The sequence below is a fragment of the Antechinus flavipes genome, chromosome 1, assembly GCF_016432865.1.
Source record: "Antechinus flavipes isolate AdamAnt ecotype Samford, QLD, Australia chromosome 1, AdamAnt_v2, whole genome shotgun sequence".
Classification (NCBI taxonomy): Eukaryota; Metazoa; Chordata; class Mammalia; order Dasyuromorphia; family Dasyuridae; genus Antechinus; species Antechinus flavipes.
Window position 1 is genome coordinate 712,071,154 of NC_067398.1, and position 21,274 is coordinate 712,092,427.

The 21,274-nt window shown below is 42.1% G+C and overlaps 1 long non-coding RNA gene across 1 annotated transcript; it reads left to right on the forward strand.

Moving 5' to 3' along the window:
* The first annotated feature begins 216 nt into the window (after nucleotides 1-216).
* LOC127543777 (uncharacterized) lies at nucleotides 217-12,261 on the forward strand. Its single transcript, XR_007949302.1, has 3 exons — nucleotides 217-387; nucleotides 768-975; nucleotides 11,887-12,261. It is a non-coding gene; the product is annotated as an uncharacterized LOC127543777 (long non-coding RNA).
* Nucleotides 12,262-21,274: the final 9,013 nt, after the last annotated feature.

A 21,274-nucleotide genomic window follows, 5' to 3' on the forward strand; every position in this document is an offset into this window, starting at 1 on the left:
TGTTGAGCTTTTGCCAAAGAAAGGCAGGGCCAAAGGTTGCTATTTATCCCAGAAAAGTAGCCAACATTCTGTCTATTGATGGGAAGGGCCCCACAGGATTGTGGGAAGGAGCACGGCTCCTTCAGCTGCCAATCACGGAGCCACATTTCCATGAAGTGCCAATCATAATTAGGGGGAATGTGTCCGCTCACAAAGGTCACGGCAGCCAGGATCGGCCTGAATAAACAACAGGTCCTCAGTGAAAGCCGTTCCGGAGACCCGACCAGATCCCAGCACTAACGTGGACACTGAAAATCGTTGCTGGGGAGACGGCCTGGGGAGGGGCCGGGGCCGATCGGGTGTCCGGCTCTCCGGAGCTCCCATAGTCCCCCGGGATCTCCAGCCTGGGTCAGTGCGGCTGCAGCCGGCTCGCTCGCAGATTGAGAGATGTTTGGGGAGACAGGGGGAAGTTGCAAAGAAGTAAATTATTATTTTGAGACTGGATTCTGGGGAAATCATAAAAATCACAGCTGTCCCAAAAGGCAATTGGGGAATGACCATCTTCCCAGCATACGCATGCAATCGTAGACATAAATCCAGAGGGGTTTTAGAGTTAATAATTATTAACCTATAATTATTTTTTACAAATGAGGAAACTGAGGCTCCAAGAAACTAAGGGCTTTGCCTAGAACTCTTGCCCCACTAAGCAACAGAGCAGGAATTTGAACTCAGACTCTCCAATGCCAGCTCCAGCATTATTTATATCAGAGGCGTTTCTGGTGGAACAGGGATTCTCTGGGGTCCGGAGCGTCCTAGACGGCTGAGACCCCACGCCATGGAGAGTCTGTGACTCTGTGATCCGCAGGGAGGGGCAGCACCTCAGGGGTCGGAGACTGGAACTGAGAGTGACTTCCAGACACTGGAAATGGGGAAAGGCTGGAACAGGGCCTTGTCTTTGGAAGCAGAATAATAACTGGACAGCCCACGGAACGGGAGGTGAGCGCAGGGGCGGTCCGGCCCCCATGGAGCATTTACTGCCCAGGCCTAATAGCTACTACCTTGGTATGGTTATATACACATACACCATATATTTCTATACTGAGAGAAATCTCTCTATAAAATGGAATAGAATATATAGGAAATGCATGTGAAAGAAAGGAGGAGGAAGGAAGGAAGGAAGAAGGGAGGGAAGGAAGGAAGGAAGGAAGCAAGGAAAGAAGGAAGGAAGGAAAGAAGGAAGGAAGGAAGGAGGGAGGGAAGGAAAGAAGGAAGAGGAGAAGGAGAGGAAGAGGAGGAGGAGGAAAGAGAGAAGAGGAGAAAAGGGGAAGAAAGATGGACAGACAGAAAAACAGAAAGAGGAGAAAAAGAAAACAAAGAGAGAGTGCTCACTAACTTATAACTTATACCCTTTAGGTGCCCCAATTCTGCCTCCTATTATGAAGCCAAGTCTAATTAGTTTCCATCCTGTAGCTCCTGAGATTTTTTTAAGCTTTTACATTCTGTGCCCCCTTCCCCCAGACCCTCGTTCTCCAAGCTCACACTCAGTCACCAAGGCTGACAAGGCTGGACATGGTTTCCAGGCTACCTGCTGGCCCATTGGAGCTCTGACATTCTTTGTTTTCAAGCTCACAGGTTCTTAATCTAGCATTTAGGTTAGAACATCCTTTTCAGCTCTGACATTCTGTGCTGGGGTTTTTTTCCAGGTCTGTTTTAGTACAATGTTCTATATTATGTCTCATAACATCAGCAGTTTCTTTCTTTCTTTTTTCTTTTTTTCTTTCTTTCTTTCTTTCTTTCTTTCTTTTTTTCTTTTTTTTTTTTAACAGTTTCTTTGTATTCTGACATTCGGCAGTCTAATTGTTCTCCTAACTCCAATATTTTGTGTTCTAAAGTCTCCTCCAATTCTGACTGGATAGGTTCTGAAGCCTTTTCTTGTCCTGATGTACCATGTCCTTGGGTTCTCCCCAAATCTAAGATTCTATTTTTTAACACTGAATACACCAATGTGCTCTGACATTAAGTTATAAGGCTCCTCCCAGTCCTGACATCAACTGTTCTAAGGCCCCTCTCAGCCCTGACATCCCCTGTTCTAAGCCCCTTCCTCACTCTGACACCCCCTGTTCTAAGGCCTCTCTCAAGTCTCATACTTAATGCTCCAAAGATCTCCCTGGTTCAACCTTTCTTCTCAGCCCAGGACCCTCCTAAAGGACATTCTAGACTCCAAAGCAGTTTTTGGCACCTAGAGCCTTCCAGCTTCTCTTATTTTCTTCCTTCTCAAGAACATTGGTTCTTAGGCTCTTCACACCAAGAAGAACCCCTTTGGTACCTCTGCCCAACGCACCCATTTTGCCCATGATTAGGCTGGAGTCCGGGGCAGGGTTCCAGCCAAGGGCTCCGGTGGCTGAGGACTGGCACAGCCGGAAAACCTCCCTCCTGGCTCCGGGCTCTGTGTTCTTCACACCACGTCCTGCTGCAGAGCAAGCTGCAAAGTGCGGCTGTCCCCGAGCTCCCAACACAGCCGCCCCCTCTTTGTCTGAGAGCAGAACCGCCCAGCACAGAACCGAGGCCTCTGTCTTTAAAAAGCTCGAAATTCTGGGATGCCGGGCTCCCCAGCAAGGCTGATTTTCTCTCCTTTCTGTTTGGCTCCCAGATACGTCGTACGGCTCCTTTCACAGTCCGTTTACCTTCCTAATTATATTTAGCTGAAGCTAACTTCCCATGGAGCTTGGATTGCCTAAACCTGCATGTCCAGTGAAGGGCTGGAGTACCTGAGGAGGGAGTTCTTCCAGAGTGAGAGTGTGGCAGGGGGCCTAGAACAGGGGATGTCAGGGCTGGGAGGGAGCTTAGAACAGGGGATGTCAGAGTTGGGAGGGGACTTAGAACAGGGATGTCACCCTGGGAGCCTCAAGATATGCAATCTCCCAGAATCCTCTCTGATCTGGGGAATCCTGTTCCTTGGGGAAAGATCCAAGGGCTGTGGACAGGGGACAGTCTCAAGTGCCAAAGGACAAAGACAGGGTGCTCATTTGTTTTCCTTTGGCAGGGGGTCCCTGAGCCGAGGCCTTCAAAGCACACACATGCAAGGAAAATGATCCCTCTGAATCTCTGGACCATCTGCTCTGCCCAGGGCCCTCAAACTCAGGGTGATCATTTTCTATTTGCATTTTTAAAAATAATCCCACTTAAAGATGAGGGAGCAGGAGGCCAGGCAGGTTGGTCTGGAAGGAAGACCACCTTCCATAGTGACCGAGGTCAGCAGAAAGGGTCCTGGTCCCAAAGGTGACTTTCCATCTCTGGTATTTCATTGCTCCTTTACCTTCTTCAGTAAGGGATCTGGACTCAGTGACTTCCTAGGTGTCCTGTTCAGATGGCCTATGATTTATGATTTTAAGCTCTGAACAGTAGCATGACTCAGGCCTTTCTAGTGTCTGAGCTTCTATTCCTTTATCCATAAAATGGGAATAATTGGGAACCCGGAGTGAAAGGCAGCTAGGGGATGCTACAGTGCTTAGAGCACCTGTTCTGGAGTTCAAATCCATCCTCATACATTCCCTAGATGTGTGACCCTGGGCAAATCCTTCACCTTTTTGCCTCAGTTTCCCCATCTGTAAAATGAGCTAGAGAAGGAAATGTCAAACCACTCCAGTATCTCTGTCAGGAAAATCCCAAAATAGAGTCACAAAGAGTTGGATATGACTGAAAAGACAGAGGGAACATCAAAAATAAGAAAGCTGTAGAAATTGGAGCTACCCTGATTTAATTGTACTTTCTATAAGCCTTTGTAGATCAAATGTAGCATTTCATGTTCTAATTATTATTATAATAAATTATATTATAAATAAATAAATAATGAATGGGGCATCTAGTGCAATGGATGGGGTTCTGGGTCTGGAATCAGTTCAAATTCCACTTCAAACTTTTGTCTCAGTTTCTTTATTTGAAAAATGGAAGTAGATGCTATCGTTACCCTCATCCATTGCACTAGATGCCCCACAGAATGTTGGATGTGGGCATGTGCCTCTGGGGGATCTTTGGTGATGTTGGGATGGGGGTGAATCATCTGCTCTCTCTTACCTGCTCCCCAGAGACCATGGGGAGGCCCACATGAGCCAGCTGGCACATTTAGAGCTGGTGACAATGGGAACCAGGTCTGTTTACTTAATATCAGAGGGTCTTTATTACCTTCTTTGGGGGGCTGGAGGAGTGTTCCAAGCCTAAGGGAAAAGGAGATACTCTAAGGAAATGGGAAGAGAAGGAAAAAGGAGGGGAAAAGGAGGGTGAGAGGAGGAGGAAGGAGGAAAATAAAGAGAAGGAACAGTGGGTGAGGAAGGGGAAGATGCTGAAGGAGAGAAAAGGACATAGAGGAGGAGGAAGGATGAATAGTTGAAGATAAGAATGAAGCAAGATGTTGTCATGAGATCAAATGAGACAATAATTATAAAATGCTTATCATAGTTTCTTGAATATAGTAAGTGCTAAATAATGTTAGTTACCATCATCATCATCATCATCATCATCATCATCAGGCTATTCCACAGCAAGACATTCTAATTTATTTCAATCAATATTTGGAAAGTATCTAAAGTTCTCCAACGTCACACAGTAAGCATCAGAGGTGAGATTCAAACCCAGGCCATTTGAATGCAGAATCTTTGTCTTTCCACTATAATTGCCCTTTCATTAACTACTCCAATCCCTAGAAGTTTTTTCAGACAAACTGCTGTCTATCCAACTATTCATAACTTGGTATTTTTAAAGTTGACTTTTTGAACCCAAGTGTAATACTTTACATTTACTACTTTAGTTTGATCTTATTGTTATTCAGCCCATTGATGTTTCCCATCATCTTTGTGAATCTTTATTGTATTATCTAATATAATAGGCATGCCTTCCTGCTGAGGGACATTTGAAAATTAAGCCAATTAGATTATTAAAATGTTAAAATTATGAAAAGATTAGTATCAAATTTTTGGTAACGTCCCCTAGAATAAGGGTAGAAGTTGGGAAGGAGAAGAAGATTGTGAGCCAAGCACTGAACTCATCAAAGAAAAGAAAATGTCCCAGTGGTTAGTAGACAATAGTTACCAGAACCTTTTTAAAAATAAATTACTTATTTAGTATTTCATTTTTCCCCAGTAACATGCAAAAATAATTTTTAACATTCTTCTTTAAAACTTTGAGTTCCAAATTCTTTCCCTTCCTCCCTCCCCAACCCACTCCCATTGAAAAGGCAAGCAATTTGATATGGGTTATATATGCGTTGTCATGCAAAACATTTCCATATTAGTCATGTTGTGAAAGAAAACGGACCAAAAAAAACCATCAAGAAAAATAAAGTAAAAAAATATGCTTCAATCCAGATTCAGATACCATCAGTTCATTCTCTGGGGATGAATAGAATTTTTTCATCATAAGTTCTTCAGAGCTGCCTTGAATCATTGTATTGATGAGAATAGTTAAATAATTCACAGCTGTTTATCTTACGGTATTGCTATTACATTGCACACAGTACATTTAAAATTTGCCTCAGCTCACAGAAGTCTTTTCAGGTTTTTCTAAAAGCATCCTGCTCCTCATTTCTTATAACACAATTTATTGATTATTTATTTATCATCATTCATTCATTACTTATTATTAATTATTTAATTTTATTTATTTGATTAATATTACTGTTAAATTGAATGTTAAATTTATTATTTATAATAACAAAGCATAATTTGTTCAGTCATTCCTCAATTAATGGGCACCCCCTTGATTTCCAATAATTTCCCACAAAATATGAGTTACTATAAATATTTTTGTACATATAGGTCTTTTTCTCTCTTTTTTTTACGTCTTTTGGAACACAGACTTAATAGTGGTATTCATGATTATATAGCCCTTTGTCATACTTGCAAATTGTTCCACAGAATAGTTGAATCAGTTGACAACTCCACCAACAATACTTGTCAATTTTCCTAACTCTTTCCTAAATCTTCTCCAATCTTTTCTTTTACTGACCTATTAGCAAATTGAATAGGCATGAGGTAGAACTTCAGAATTGTGTTTAATTTGCATTTCTACAATCAATAATGAGTTTGGAGTATTTCTTTCTCTGGCTATCAATAACTTTGTTTACTTATCTAAAAACTGTTTATATCTTTTGATTACTTATCATTTGGGAACTGGCTCTTATTTTTATCAGTTTGATCCAGAAAAATGGGACTGTTGTCAGATAAACTGGCTTCAAATGTTTTTTCATAGTTCCTATTGCTATTTTCCCTTCACTCCATTTATTCTATTCCTTCTCTCATTTCATCTTGTCTCTACACAAAAGTATTGTGTTTCTGACTACCCCTCCATCAAGCTGCCATTTCTTCTATCACTTGACCCATTCTCTTTCCTCCTTACTTTCCTGTAGCATAAAATAGATTTCTATGCTCAATTGAGTGTGTATCTTCTTCCCTCTTTGAGCTAATTTTGATGAGAGTAAAGTTCATTCAGTCCCCATTACCTTCCCTCTCTTCCCCTCCATTGTAAATGTTTTTCTTCTGCTTTTATGTGAGATGATTTGATCCATTCTGTCTTTCTCTTTCCCTTTATTCCAATTCATTCCTCTCTCATCTCTTAATTTTTTTTTAGATATCATCCCTTCACATTCAACTCACACCTGTGTCCTCTATTTATGTATACTCTTTCTAACTGCCTTAAAAGTGAGAAAGTTCTTATGAACTTCATGTGTCATCTTCCCATGTAGGAATGCAAACAGTTTTTAACCCTATTAAGTCCTTTATGGTTTCCCTTTCCTGGTCACCTTTTGATGCTTCTCTTGAATCTTATATTTGAAAGTCAATTTTTCTCATTAGCTCTAGTCTTTTAATCAAGAATGCTTGAAAGTCCTCTATTTCATTGAATATCGATTTTCTCCTAAAGAATTATGCTCAGTTTTTCTGGGTAGGTGGCTCTTGGTTGTAATCCTAGCTCCTTTGCTTTCTGGAATATCATATCCCAAGTCCTCCAATCCTTTGATATAGATGCTGCTAAATCTGCTAAACTGATTGTGGATCTATGATAAATTCTGACTGCTTACAATTTTTTCTTCTTGACTTGGGAGTTCTAGAATTTGGCTATAATGTTCTTGGGAGTTTTTAGTTATGTATCTCTTTCAGGAGATGATTGATGGATTCTTTCAATTTCTATTTTATTCACTGGCTCTAGATTATCAAGGCGGTTTTCCTTTATAATTTCTTGAAAAATGATGCCCAGGATCTTTTTTTATCATGGTTTTCAGGTAATACAATAGTTTAAAAATTATCTCTCCTGGATCAATTTTCCAGGCAGTAATGAGATATTTAACATTGTCTTCCATTTTTCATTATTTTGTTCCTGTTTTCTTGATATTTAAACAAGTCATTAGCTTTCATTCACTTAATTCTAATTTTGAAGGAATTATTCTCTTCCATGTAAAAGTATTCTCATCCATGAGCTTTTGTAACTCCTTTTCCATTTGGCCGATTCTATTTTTTGAGGGGTTTTTTTTCAGTGAATTTTTGTGCCTTTTTTTCTCTTTGTCAGTGCTGCTTTTCAAGACATTCTTCTCACTAGATTTTTATATCTCTTTTACCATTTGGCCTAGTCTGTTTTTAAAGTATTATTTTCTTTAGCATTCTGTGTGTCTCCTTTACCAAGCTGTTGACTCATTCATGATTTTCTCGTATCACTCATTTATCTTCCCAGTTTTTATTCTCTCTCTCTTACTTCATTTTCAAAATCCTTTTTGAGCTCTTTCATGACAGGAAACAAATTCATATTTTTTTTCATTCTTTGGATGTAGGAGTTTTGACTTTATTATTTTCTTCTGAGTGTGTATTTTGATCTTTTTTGTCATCATAGTAACTTTCTATGATCAGAAATTTTTTCTGCTGTTTGCTCATTTTCAAATCTATTTCTTGACTTTTAACTCTTTGTTAAAATGGGCTTCTGCTTCCAAGGTGGAGGAGGGTGCACTGTCCTAAGCTTCAGGGATTTTGTGCAGCTGTTTTCAGAGATATTTCTAGGGACTTTTTAGTTTTTCCAAGGTGATATGACTTAAGGAAGATGTGTTTACTACTCTTTTGATTGCGTTCTTGTCTATGAGTAATCCCAAGCACTCTTTTCCTGGAACAGTCACAAGAGAGACATTCCACTGTGGCAGCAAATTCTGGTATGCTAGTGCGTCTCCTCACCCTGGGCTACCTCCCAGAAGTACACCTCATATCTGAATATGGACAAAGCAACAGACTTTTGTAATCTATGCTGGCATGGCCTGCATAGACTGTGCGCTATGCTCACACAGATGTGACAGACTTTTCCTACTGGCCTTCTAGGTTGCCTTTGGCTGGAAAAATTATTTCATCCCATCCTTTTGAGGGTTGTGCTATTCCAGGAATTGTTTTATAGCATTATTTAAAGGGCTTTGGAGGGTTTTTAGGGAGAGTTCAGTCTCGTTTTTATCTTTTTCTATCATCTTGACTCCATCCTATTACTAGAATTTTGATTAAGTGATAAATATCAATTAGAAGAACTTTAAAGGACAAGATATAACTGACTGATGATGGGAGAATCTAAAACTGACTATTGGAAACAGGGAGTATTTTCACACATACCTCCTATCATGACCAATAAATCAGAGAATATGAATGAAAGTGTATCCATTTCTAAAAAGTATGGCCAAGAAAGCTGAAGTCTTCTAGAGCAATTACTCTCTATCATCCCTCTCTCAAACATCCCTCAAAAGGAAAAAAAAAAAAGTGAGTTATTTTGTTATTACCTCTTTTCTTAATGAAGTCATGTTGGGTCTTTGAGAATGACACTTTCTTTTCTAGATGTTCATTAGCCATCTCTTTAGGAATAAAGGTTAGACTTTTAAATTTTTTTTCAGTAATCTGCAGATTTTATTCTGTTCCCATTTTTGAAACTACGATAATATCTGCACCTTTTAAATCCTATTGTTCTTCATGAGTTTCCGAGATCACAGATGGGGGCTTTTTTATCATCTTTGCCAATTTTTAAAATATCCTCTTTTGCATTTGATTTTCCAGACCTGATGATTTGAAATTAACTAGAGACCCACCAGGTATTCCTTTACTCAATTAACAAATACCTTGGTTCTCACTTCTCTGTTAATCAATTTGGTTCTGTCTTTTCCATTCCAAAAATCATTCTTAGAGATAGGATAAAACATAAAAAGTTAAATAATTTTACATTCCCAGTGCATCTACTGTCATTGACATATCCTCACAGAGTTAGAATCCGCTTCCTTCTTGAATATTCTTCTTCCCTTGGACATAACTTACAAAATCAAAAATAACTTTTTTTTCACCTGTGAGATTCGTCTTCCTTATCTCATTCCAAGCTTTAGCAGCTAAGCTGTGCAGTTAGTAGAGTACAGGATTTAAACTCAGAAGAACTCAGTTAGAATCCTGTCTCAGATGTTCCTTCAATGTGTGACCTTGGGTAAGGTCACTTAATATTTCTGTGTCTCAGTTTCCTCATCTATAAAATGAGAATTATTATAATGGAGTTTGTTGAGAAGGTCAAATGAATGAAAAGATATATTGTTCTTCACAACCCTTGAAAATGTTATAAAAATACTAGTTACTATTATTGTTGGTGGTGATAGTAGTAGTAGTGATGGTAGTAGTAGTAGTAGCAGTTTAAGACATGTTTCTGTGTCCATCCTCCATTTTGCTTCCATCTTCTACAAAACCTCAGTGGATGGGTGAGTTCCCTGTGCATCCACACTAATCTCTTAGGATAACTCTTCCTTTTTTCAATATAACAAGTATTTTCCATCTTGTTTTTTAGACTCTTATTCTTGAGAGTTTTCCTTCCCTCCAGGAGGGTGATTCCTATGATATTTCTGTTCTCTCTTACCTGCCCCAAATTCAATCTTGCTTTTATGAATTTTCAAAGGATATTTTTGGTTGTTTTTCCCTCAGGGAATGAGTGTGAGTGGGCCATGATGAATGTCTCTAAGTATAGTATGTAGTTAGAACTAGAAGGGATTTAGAAATCAATTAATTTATGTCTCTCTTTGTATAGATGAAAAACCTTGGGCACAGACAAAGAAATTTATTTGCCCAAGGCAGGTAGTAGCGTGGATAGAACGCTGGGCATGGTCTCAGCAAGATCTGAGTTCAAATCGACCCCCAGACATTTAGCTAAGTGCTCTCAGAAAGACATTTAATCATTTAAAATTTACTTGCATCAATTGTAAAATGGAGATGAAAATAATAATCGTACATACCTCACACGTTTATAATGAGGATCAAAAGACATAATATTTATAAAGTCCATGATAGAGATTTAATAAATGTTTATTCCTTATGACTCCCAAGGTCATATAAATATTAAATAAGAGACTAATAATTTGAGCCAAGGGTCTCTAATTCTAATCTAATATCCTTTTTCCTGGCTTCCTTGAAAGAAAAGTCTTATATCATAAGGGACAAACCTCAACTCCATATAAGTGCAGCATATTAAATCTCTCTGTCTGGCCATGGAATGGATAGGACTCCACTTGTTACAAGGGTGCCATATTTAGAAGTAGAAATAAGAGTTCCTGACTTCAAAAAGCTTCATTTTAAATTTAAATATAATTGTATCTATGAAAAAATATGTGAAAATACAAATAAATACAAGATAATTTGCAAAAGAGAAGAGATTTTTCCTTTCCCTTCTTCACCGAGTCTATACCCTCCTTCCACCATGACTCTTGAGTTAATAATCGTTTGCAAATCACTCAGCCTCTGAGACACGGCTTCCTCATCATAAAGAAAAAATTGATTCCATTGATCTTTCCATTCCTTGCAGCTCTCCACTCCCAAGGATATCACCCTAATTCAGGTGTTCATCACACTTGGTCTGGCCCATTATAGTGGGGTCCAGACTGGGTTCTCTGTCTCTGCTTCCTTCCCTCTAGTTCACCCACCCTAAAGCACAGGTCTGCTTAGATCATTTCCCTGCTTAAAAATCCTCATTTTCTCTCCACAATTTGCTGAAAGAAATCCAGACTCCTCCATTTCCTTTCCTCCTCTCCCTCCTTCTTTTAAAAAGTACTTTTTTAAAGTAAGTTACATACATTATCTCATTTGATTCTTTCAATAACCTTGTGAAGGAGGTGCTATTATTATCCCCATTCTATAAAGGAAAAAACTGAGCCCATCTCCTTTCCAACATTATCCAACTTCTCACTCACTTTCTTTACATTTAGGACATTACACTCAAGTGCCCTTGCTGTCTGATAGAATATTCCCATTTTACTGATGAGGAAACTGAGAGCCAAAAGAGGGGAGGGGAATTGTATAGCTAGTTAGGGCAAGAACCAGTATTTGAATTCATTTTTGATCGTATAATGTAGAATTCTCTCCTATGGATGGGAATCTGTAGGAAATAACATTCCCCACCCGCTGACCTGTGGTTTGGCCCTCAGTTTCCTCATCTGTAAAATAAGACAATTGGACTACATGATGGCTAAGAGTGTTTCTAGCTCTGATTTTCTTTGATTCTATGATGGGGGTGGGGGTGAAGAGAAAGGAAGGGTCTATTCATGCTTCAAAACTCTCCAAGCTCTAGAGACAGTGAATGCGTAGGTGTGGCACCCCCCAATTGTACCACTTGGGGGCACTATTGCCTCACAGAAATTATAACTCTGGGATATTTATCCGGGAGACAAAAAAAACTTTTTTTTTTAAAGGGGAAAGGGGCAAAATTCTGAATATTTGAATTAGAGAGCATGGAAATCGTGTTGTCCTTTGGCAAAGGGAGAAACTGAAGCCCAGAAAAAGTCAAGGTCCCATAGCCAACTAGCATCAAGGCAGGACTAGAATCTAGGACTCCGGAATCAAGGCACTTATTTTTCTTTTTTTTCCTCCTTCCCACACGGAGATGCACTTGAAGACAAGATGGCGGACCAAGTTCTGTGGAGGAGAGTCTTTGTGGAGAAAGTCCAAGTTGAACCATTGGGTGTGGCTACCAGCAAAGGTTAGGGATGTTAGAAAATGAGAATTTTTTAAAAGAAAAGAAATAAGGAAGAGAAGACAAGGCAAGGCAAAGCAAAGCAAGGGTGCCATGATGATTGTGAGCCTCCATTTCTTCATCCATAAAATGAGCATACTAAAGTTTCAGGTAGACTTCCAGAATGGTTGAGTGGATAATACTCAGTCAATCAACAAGCATTATAAAATAGAAACCCCCAATAAATAAATAAATCATTCAATTAATTAATTAATTTTAGAAAAATAAAAATGCTTGTTAATCTCATTTATTGTTGAGCATCTAAAGCTAATGGAGAGACTGTCTAGTTCCACCCCTGACTTTACCAATGAGGAACCAAGGAGATAGTAAAAATCATACAATCATAGATAGATTGCTGGATGAGAGCTCATGGTCCATGTATAGTACAGCCTCAGAATTTCACAGAAAGGTGAAGGATCTAACCCATTATTATTTAGGTAACTTCAGAAATGAGATTTGAACTCAAGTCCTCTGACTCCAAAGTCTTTCTATTTTAACGCAACCTGGTTGGAGGAGATCCCGCTTTTCCCAATATTAGCCATAGGACTGTGATCCCTGAATGTTTATATATAAATAGATGCTGTGATTTATAAGATCATGTTTCTTATCTAGTCCCTAAAGCAGGCTTCTAAGGCCTCTGCCTTGGAAATCTTTTGAAAGGAAACTTGAGAGACAGCCCAGCTTTTTCACTTTCCGTCTCCCATGCAGCCCCAGAACTAAATCATCTTGGGCTCTGACATGAGATCAGATGATTGGGGCCTGCTCCCTTCCAATATAGAACCGCCCTCCAGACCCTCACCTCAGCTCAGCTTTGAGGAGCTGGGGGCTAACTCGGAGTATCCGGTCCCTAGTCTGGCCTCAGTCTTGGCCAGGGCTTACCTGGGCCAAGCCAGAAGCTGTGAAAAGGACTGGAGCCCTTCCCAACCCCTCCAAACCTGCCTTGCAAGCACATTCTTGGAGGCTGCTGTAATCACCCGGGGCTGCCCTCCCTAATCTCCTTCCCTCCTCTCTCAAGCAAGACAGTAACAGCAACAAGTCCCCTCATCCCTCCCAGCCAAGGCCACTGCCACGTCTGGGCCACATGAATCTGCACACATGAGGGCCCCTGGGGCTTTGTGGATTATTAATTTATCCCCCATTCATTTAGCTTCAAGTCTGACAGGAATATTTAGGGGCTGAAGGCTCAAAGGTATAGAAGGTGAGGCTGGAGAAGAGATCCTAGACATGGGGCATCCTGACAGTCAGGATGTGAAAGAAGATGAAAGAAATTAACCGGATGGAGTGGGAGAAAAAAGAATGAGTCACAGAGGGGAGGGTGAGGAAGGGGAAAAGGAAGGAGAGGAAGAGAAAGGAAAACCAAGGAGAGGGAAAGAGAGGAAAAAGGAAAGGGTTAAGAAAAGATAGGAAGGGAAAGGGAGAGAGAGAGAGAGAAAGAGAGAGAGAGAGAGAGAAAGAGAGAGAGAGAGAGAGAGAAAGAGAGAGAGAGAGAGAGAAAGAGAGAGAGAGAGAGAGAGAGAAAGAGAGAGAGAGAGAGAAGAAAAGTGAGGAAGGAAGGGGACACAGGGGAAGAATAAGAAGGGAAGAGGAAAAGGAAAGAAGGAAAAGAATTTCCAAAGAGAGAAGGAAAAGAAAAACGAGGGCGGGCCATGAGGAAGAGTGAGGAAAGGGAGATGGTAAAGAAAGGGGGAAAAGAAAGAAGAAAAAGGAACAGGGAGAGGAGGAGAAAGGGAACAGTGGGGAGGGGGAATGGAGAAGAGAGTGGGAAGTGAGGGGAAGATGACAAAGGGGAGGTGGGGAGGGAAGAAACTCAAAAGGAAAGATTCAGGAGGGAAGAGTAAGGAGAGATCAGGAGGGGTAGGGACAGATCCAAGGGAGAAGGGAGAGGGAATGGGGGGAAGTGAGACTTGGAAAGGGGAAGGGAAGAATGAGAAAGGGGGCAGAAAAGAATGAAAAAGAAAGGAGAAAGGGAACAAAAGGCGGGGACACGTAAGGGGGGAAAGGTGGAGATGACAAAGGGAAAGGCAGAGGTGAAAAGAGAAGAAGCTGAGGGGAGGGGGTCGGGGAGAGGGGCCCCAGACAGAGGAGAGCAGGGAGGGACGGAGGAGACCTGTCCAGTGAGTCAGCACGGAGAGGCTTCCAGGGGAGCCTTCCTGGGCAGTGCACGAGAGCCGGAGAGACACCGGATCCCGCCCCCTCCCCCTTCCCAGCCAGGAGACATCCTCTGCATGTGGATGGCACCTCCAGGTGCCCACCAGGTGCCCAGGCCCCTACCTCCCGGGGTTGTGCCCCCTCCCCTCCCGCCCCCGGCCTCCCAGGCCCCAGGGGCCACCTGAGGCGGGGAGGGCACCCCCCCCAGTGGTGGGGGGAGGCCATCAGGAAGGGTAGCTACCCTGACATTGATTCTATTTAAATAAACTACACCCTGCCAGTGCCGTCGTTTGCATAAAACAATATTCAAGGAGGGTGATTTGAATGTTCTGTTCTATTTTTGCTTCTCTCCGGATTGCTGTTTGCATATATTTGCATACCCTGGGAGAATTAAGCTGGGAGTATGCAAATGCGGCCGTCACTGCCAGCCCGCCAGCCCTGCTGCTGCGGGGCCCCTCCGGAGCCCACGCCCGGCCTTCTGCCCCTTCCCCCGCAGGCCCGGCCCGCCTCGGCCCACCCTGCGGGCCCCCCGCCGCTCCCAGCCGGCCGGCCGGGAGGGGAGGGAGGCGGACAGTGGGCCGATTGTCTCCGAGGTCCCCCCCTAGCGACGGGTGGCCGGCTGGCATTGTGGAGGCGGCCCCCAGAAACCCGACCCTGGGAGGAATTACCGGGCAGGGGCCCCTCCGGGGAAGGGAGCGGGGAGGGGGAGGGGACACAAAGGAGCCAGTCAGGGGCCGGCGCCAATAGGAGCCGAGATTGAGAAATGGAAGGAGCTGGAGAGATGGCCTGGGTGGACCCACCCCGTCTGCCACTGGAAAAGCGAGGCCCGGGGATGGCAGCCGCGGAGCCCCAAGCCCCCAGGCTCAGTTTTCTTTCTCCTCTCTCTGAGGGTCTCTCCCCAGCGATGAGGAACCCAAGTTTACCCCCCCCTCCTGTTCAGGGCCCCAAGTCCATTCAGGATCAAGGAGACTTTTTTTTTCAGCTTCACTCCTCGCGTGAAAATGACGGGTTAGAGAGAAGTGACTTGTCCAAGACCCCACAGGAGGGAAAAGTCAGAAACAAGTTTTGATCCTGAGTTTTGGAATCAGAAGTAATTCTTTCTCCCATTCCTTACTATTAGTCAGTCAATAAAGAAGCACTTGTGAAGGGCTGGAAGATCCCAGACGCCGGGCTCAGAACGGCAGCAATGTCACCCTGCCCTCAAGAAGCAGCCCAAGGCGATGGTGAATAATTGTGGACACATTGAAACACGTTTTGGTGGCTGTTTGTCCTTCCTTCTCCAAGAGGCCCGGGGTAGCGGGACGCCCTGTGAGTTGGTTGGAGGGAGGGAGGGCTGTGCAAGGTCACTTTCTCCTCTGGAGCCGAAGGGCGGCGACCTGGGGACGAGGGGCCAAGAAGTAACAACCTTGGCCATCTCTCTGGGACTTACTTCGTGCCTCTAACATGGAAGGCATGAAAGGAATGAAAAATGGATTCTCTTTAGCCCAAATAAACCAAGAGAGCCCGGGGTGGGGCAGGGCTGGCACACTGGGGACTAGGATGAGAGCCTGCTGTCCTGACTGCAGGGGGCTTTGGGACCCCAAAGAATAGCACAGTCCTTGGCTGTTGGAACTAACTGGGTCCCATCAACCAGGGATCTTTACGCTTTGTTCAGTCCTTGCAGTCACGTCCCACTCTTTGCAATCCGATTTGGGATTTTCTTGGCAGAGATACTGGAACGGTTTGCCATGTCCCTCTCCAGCCCATTTGACAGATGAAGAAACTGAAGCAGCCAGAGTGGCGTGCTCTGCCCAGGATCATATAGCTAGGGAGGTCAGATCTGAACTCAGAAACAAGGACTTAATTGACTCCAGGTCCAATGCTCCGTCCACTGCAGCATCTGGCTGCCATCTTGCTTTGGTACTGAAAGCATTGGGAATAAGACAGCAAGCCCTGATTTTCACACCTACTATGTGCCAAGCCCTCCTTTAAGTTCTGAGGATACCAAAAAAAAAAAAAAAAAAAAAAAAAAAGCAAGAGCCAATCCCTTTTTCAAGAAACTTAAAGTCTTCAAATCTTGATGCTGATACTTATTAGCTGTGGGGCCTTCAGAATGTCTTTTAATCTCTTTCAAACTCAGTTTCTTCATCTGTAAAATGGAGAAGAGAATACATAATAATAACCCATATTAAATCTCTTGCCTTCTGCATGACGGGGACAGGAAAGGAGGAAAAGAATTTGATACTGTAAAAAAATTTTAATGAATATTCAAATTGTTTTTACCTGAAAATGGGAAAAAAATTAAATAGTCAATAAATAATTTTGAAAAGAAAATAATACATAATCAATCAATAAAATCATCAATTCAACAACTATTTGTGAATGGCCTCCCGTGTGTTAGGAATTGCACGAAGTCCCAGGGATAAAGAAACTGTGATTAAAGTAATAGGACAAAAAAAATGAAGCACTGATTTCTAGCACTGTGACCCATCCCTGGGTTGGGAGGGTGACTGCTTTTTGTTCCTACCCTTACAGTATATCTGGAGTTGCCTACTCTGCTTAGATATAAGATCAGACCTGAACTTCAGAAAGATACTATCTAACTAAACATCCTCTGTAGCTGTTGGAGCTCACCACATGTAGCTCCTCCTTCTTTTGTGATCCACCAATGGGTGGAGTCAGCTGGAGAGAGCCGATTATTAAACATGAGCATTTACATCTCAGAAATTGGAAAATGCTACCAATCAGGGTTTGAGTTACTGTTTCTAATTTTTAGACTTTAGACTTAGAATTTCTAAGGTTTAGACTGAAAAAAAATGAGGAAGAAATTGCTAATGCAAATTAAATTTTAAAATGCATCCAGTTCCCCACACACACACACACACAAGGAGAGCTGGTTGTTAAACATTTATCAGCATACAATTATAATTAATCCTTGTAAGGGATTGATTTTCTGTTCTTCACTTTCCTTTCCCATTTCCCAGCTTCCAACTGCCTTCCTAAGTAGATGGGAGAGGGAGAATGAGGAGGAAAGATAAGCATGTAAAAGAAAATCTCTGAGTGTCTTATAGACTCACATGTGTATTTTTTTCCTTTAATATCCCAACAAGTGTTGACTTGCTGAGCAAAAAAGACCATTACTTTGAAGTGAGTGACTGGAGCTTTTGGAAAGGAGAAATCCTTCATTTCTCTCAAGTACTGCTTCTTCTGAAATTCAATCACTTCTACCACTGGTGGGCCTGAGATGAGTCATGGTCTATGCCTGGTGGTCCGAGGGTGAGCCCTGGGTCTGTGATGAGCAGCTCAGGTGACATACTTCTGTCTTAGCTCCAGTCACTTTTATAACATGAAGGGATTGGAGAAGATACTTCCAAGCTCTTCTAACATTGATATTTTATATTCTTAGAACCCTCTTCATTAACACTACCTGTAACCTATAATCTATGGTCCCTCCCAGCTCTGACATCCCCTGTTTTGACCCCTCCCAGCTCTGACATCCCCTGTCTTATGGTCTCTGCCATCTCTGCCATCCCTTGTTCTATGGTCCCTCCCAGCCCCAACATTCCCTGTTCTATGGTCCCTCTCCTCTCTGTCATTCCAGGATCGGAGAGACTATGTCTTCCTATATATTATTTCTTTGTGGCCAAACCCATTCTTTATACTTTTGAACACTTTTTATTTTATTTTTATGTATATTATATGCATAACATATATAATATATTATATAATAATAATAAAATATATAATATACATATTTATGTATAAATGTACTTTTGTACATTCATTTTCCATTCGGTTGTGGTTCACATAACATATTCATCACGTTTCCCTGGCTCTCCTTCCTTCCTTTTGTTCTGGCCCCAGTCCAGCCCAGGGAAGAGGTCCATCTTCTGTCTCCCCGAGACAGTGGAGCTCCTGGGTGGAGCCCCGTTTCTTTGGGTGTGTCTGGGGTTTCTGGGAAAAAAATCAGGAGGCAGATTTAAGGAGATCAAGTGACTGACACTATTGACCACAGATTTGTCTGAGCAAATATGTATCTAAGGAACTGGTTCAGAAACCCAACCCTCTCCCTTCTACCACCATCTTTTACTTCTAGGAAGTTCGCAGGTAAGGAATGGACTAGGACTCCTCAGAAGTCATCTCAGGGTAAAAACCAACAATTTACAAAAGCAGGGAGCTGAGGAGGTCCCCCAAAAAGAACATCTATGCCTGAATTACCCCAAAATCCTTCTGCTTTAGGACAAGTTTTCAACTGAATCCAGCAAGAATTAGGAAAGGAAACTGATTCCAGAAAAAAAAAAAAAGGAATTCAGATATCTCTGGAACTCAGCAGGTCTTAAATCTTAAACACTTTGGGGATGATAAAGACAGAAAAGAGAATTAAAGGCTCAGTGAGACCCAAGGGAATAACTAATTGGCATTAGTCAATTAACATGGGTTCAAATCCTGCCCATGATACATAGTTAATAAGTGTCTGAGGCCAAATTTGAATTCAGGAAGTTGAGTTTTCCTGACTCCATGCCTAGCACTCTATCTACTGTACATACCTTTTATCTGTTCCAATTATCCAACAAATACTCATAAAGCCATAGAATCATGGAATTTTAGAATCATTTCATCCTAGAATTAGAGACATTAGCAATTCTAGACTTAGACCCTATTAGAATCATAGATTCTTAGGCCTAGAATAATCTTAGAATAATCAAGAATTATAATCCTGGTAGAATTCACTAGAATGTAAATTCCCTGAGGACAGTGAGCTATTTAATTTTCTTCTTTCCACCCCCATATTTTCCCACCACCCGACATATAGTAGGGGCTTCAGAATTGCTTCTTGAATTTAATTTAGAATAATTCTACCTAGATTTTTCATCTAATATGGTGGCTAGCTAGATGTGACTTGGCAAAGGCTACTAGACTTGGCAAAGCATAGCCTTCCCTGTCCTACATATGCCGCCATGGTTCACCCAGGATAAAACCATAGGGGAATTCTGATCCAGGAAGCTGGTTCCCTACATTTTACATTCTCTGTCCTACTTTTGCTACCAAGGAAAACTGTTACTTATGGAATTATTAAGTATAAAAATGGTTGTGAACTTACAGTATAAAGGGAGCAAAGGGAAAAAATTATTTAAAAAAACTAAATGATAATCAAGAACACACATTAATCAAGTACAAAAGAGGGAACACAAAGGGAAGTCCTATGCAATATAGAATCATAATATTATTTAGAAGAGATTCCCATAACTTATGGCTCCAAATGGAATGACTTGGGAAGGTCATGTTTAGGCCCCATTGAGACAACAATGGTTCTTGCAGGGATATTGAGAAGTCCATTCACCTTTTATCTCCATGGATCACAGTCCCATCAAATGCCAAATATGGCCCCAAGTATCATCTTTTTTTTTTTAATGAAAGCTTTTTATTTTCAAAATATATACATGAATAATTTTCAACAGTCACTCTTACAGAATCTTGTGTTCTACTTTTTTTTCCTCCCCTCCCCTAGATGGCAAGTGATCCAATATATGTAAAACATGGGCAATTCTTCTATATATATTTCCACAATTATGGTGCTGCACAAGAAAAATCACATCAAAAAGGGAAAAAGATGAAAAAGAAAATAAAATATAGCAAACAACAACAAAAAAGTGAAAATCCCACGTTGTGATCCCTTCTTGGTTTCCCCAGTCCTCTCTCTGGGTTCAGATGACTCTCTCCATCACAAGACCACTGGAACTGGTCTGAATCGCTTCATTGTTGACGTCCATCAGAATTGAGCATCGTGCAATCTGAGCTCATCTTTTTTGCTGGGCCATTCTTTCCAAGCCAGCTTTCCCTTTGGCACGAGCCCACGCCCGCTGTTGTTGCACCCAGAACCCAGCACTCCAGTGGCTGCTGCAGCCTCTCCCTTGTTGGTCCCCAAGGATCTCGTATCTTCAGAATCCTTGGTTCCCCCGTTTCAAGGTGGCTGCTCAATCACCCAGATAGAAGAAAAAAGGGTGATGGGACATATGCTAAAGGCTTTATGGGGCCAGGTGGCAGGTAATGCTTCCTCCATCCACCAACGTGTCCTGGACACGAGAGAAGAGAGCATTTAGAACATTCAGGAAACTCTAGTTCAGCGGCCAATTAAACAACTTTTTTATCTGATAGCTATCTGTAGATACTTGTACACACTCTGCAGCCCATTAGGGTTATGGAGTCTTAAAAAAGTAGAATTCCAGAAAATTAGAATTAGAAAATCAGAGCATTTTGGGCATCTCTTGATTGTTAGAATAATCAGGCTTAAAACAGCATCCGAGCACCAGAGGGTACCGTGGAGGTCATTTTGTTCAGCCTCCAATTGCATGTGAGCATCTCTTCTTCAGTGGCTCCCCAGCCCCCCCACACTTTGGGGATTTATGCCAACATTCTACTTCTCGACGTGTAAGCAAACACTGACATATATCGTCTTTAACGAACCCGGTTACAGAAATAACACTAACATTAGACTTAAATTTTCTCGGGGGACAGATAGTTAAGTCAGTAATCGGTGAAATACGTTCCTGTTCACTTGACAAGGGGAGATTCTCAGCTCATTGTAGAGATAACACTCATGTCTGGCCACAGCTGGGGCTTCGGTGCTGCAAGGAGGGCAGGAGCGGGAGGGAAATGATTTCCGCCAAAGTTGCTCCTTCGTCTCCAGAGGCTGGGGGCTAGCACCCACTCTCCACTCTGAGCTGCCTGCGTCAGTCAGCCCTTCCTGCAGCGAGCAAACATAGATGTGTGCACATATGTCAGGCACACATTTAAATAAATTGTGCAAAAGCACATGCATGTGGGTGGGTGTGCATTGTATACACAGCCACTCTCCACTCTGAGCTGTCTGTGTCAGTCAGCCCTTCCTGCAGCGAATGACATGGATACGTGTGCACACATGTCATGCACACACGGCTAAATAAATTGTGCAAAAGCACATGCATGCGTGTGTGTGTTCATTGTATACACAGCCACTCTCCACTCTGAGCTGTCTGTGTCAGTCAGCCCTTCCTGCAGCGAGTGACATATATACGTGTGCACACATGTCATGCCCACACAGCTAAATAAATTGTGCAAAAACACACACATGCATATGTATACACACAGCCAC